Genomic DNA, 1888 nt, shown 5'->3' on the forward strand with positions numbered 1-1888 from the left:
TCCACGGGAGAGAGATGAGGCTTTCTGCTCCTTGCAGTTAAAACGGCCTTGGAGTCTGGCTCATTAACCCACAGCACCACACCAGGACTCTGAATCTTGGTGAAGCTCTTTCTGAATCAAGCTCTCACTGATTTATTTTATGTATTTATAATTTAAATGATTGATAATAAGTTGTCCAGTTTGTACAGCAGTTAACCACTTACCTGCTGACTGAAAGGTTGCAGTTTAAGTCCACCAACTACATAGTAAAGGAAAAATGTGACAGTCTACTTCTATAAAAATTAGTCTTGGAAACTTTCTAAGACAGTTTTATTTAACCTATAAAGGTCACTCTAAGTTGAAATCAACTCTGTTGTTGTTGTTAAGTGCCATTGAGTCAGTTCTGACTCATAGCGACCCTGTAGAGGGTTTCCAAGAAGCAGTTGTGAGCTTGAACCACTGACCTAGTGGTTCAAACCAACTGCAATCCAGAACACTAATCCTTAATACCACACGTTGTCAAGTACATTCAGAAAAAAAAGTGACATACTTTTTTCATGGAGTGACTGGTGGGTTTGAACTGCCCACCTTGTAGTTAGCAGCCTAGAGATTATCCTACAGCAGCACTCCAATGATAACACATATAAGGTTAAAAACTTTTTCCCCCTTGTTATTATTTAGAAAGAAACTTGGAAAATGCAGCGTCTAATCTCAGTTACCATACAATGAAAAATGCATCATTTAAACTTGTTAAAATAAAAGCAAAAATAAACGTGGTGTTAATGAATCACCAACAAAAGATGGAAGTAACATGCAACCACACCATAGTGTTACTCCCATAAGTATTCTGACATTCCAGCATGAAATTTTAACACTGAACATTGATTACTCTTTATTTATTCCACCTGTTTTTCTGCCTGTTTGATATTTTTATTTCTTCTGCTTTGTTTATATTTGCTTTCTTGTGATTTGAATTGTAGAATTAGATTTTTAATTGTTCATAAATTATTTAATTGAAATAAAATCCAACTTGATCTATAAAAATACTGAAAGTGGATATGTTGAGATGATGCAAAATCTGACTCTAAACAAAGAAAGCCTGTTGCCAGTGAGAGCAATCTGGCACCCAGTGATCTTTGCAAGTTGCACATTTAATTAGAGTGAAAACTCATTATGGTATTGGGGAATATTAACATGATGCTATTATCTAAATAGCTGTGTGCACCTTCTTGAGGAGCAGTTGGCTGAAACTGCTGGCACCTGTCTCATCTGTCTCTGTTATCCACAGGCTCACATATTCAGAAACATACTTGTGTGATACATAATCATTTTAAGAAATGTGTTTATTATCACATTCAGTACTTTACCTCATTCAAAACAGTGTAATATAGAAATAGGATATGTTAAGCAATGTTAGAAAATCTGAAGTATAAGAATTGTACTTAAATTAAAAAACAAATACTCCAAATGTTTTAATTTACCATTGTGTTGTTGCAAGTTAAGAAATCTCTCTCCATCTGCTCAGTATTCCATATGGGGTTATGAACCATGGTTAATATCAAATTTTTAATAACAGTTGAGTGGACTTCTTACCACTTCATTGAAGTTTTGCAGGAAATTTAGGAAACTGCAACCCCCCATGAAACAATAGTTTTTAGAAGGATAGAGCATTTTAAGGCAGACTGGGAAGACCTACAAAATAAGCCCTGAAACTGGTAAAAGAAGATTATAGAATTACCATGAATGTGACAGCTACTGAAGTTGAGAACTCATATGAGTCAGCACTTTCAGTTTTAAGCAAACATCTTTGTCTCACAAATTTTCAACTCCATGAATGCCAAAAGCATTGCTGCAAAATCAGCTAGCTCAAAAAGCTGAGTATTCCATCAGCTTTTCAAACAAGATCAAA

This window comes from Chrysochloris asiatica, unplaced genomic scaffold (assembly GCF_000296735.1).
Source record: "Chrysochloris asiatica unplaced genomic scaffold, ChrAsi1.0 scaffold00461, whole genome shotgun sequence".
Classification (NCBI taxonomy): Eukaryota; Metazoa; Chordata; class Mammalia; order Afrosoricida; family Chrysochloridae; genus Chrysochloris; species Chrysochloris asiatica.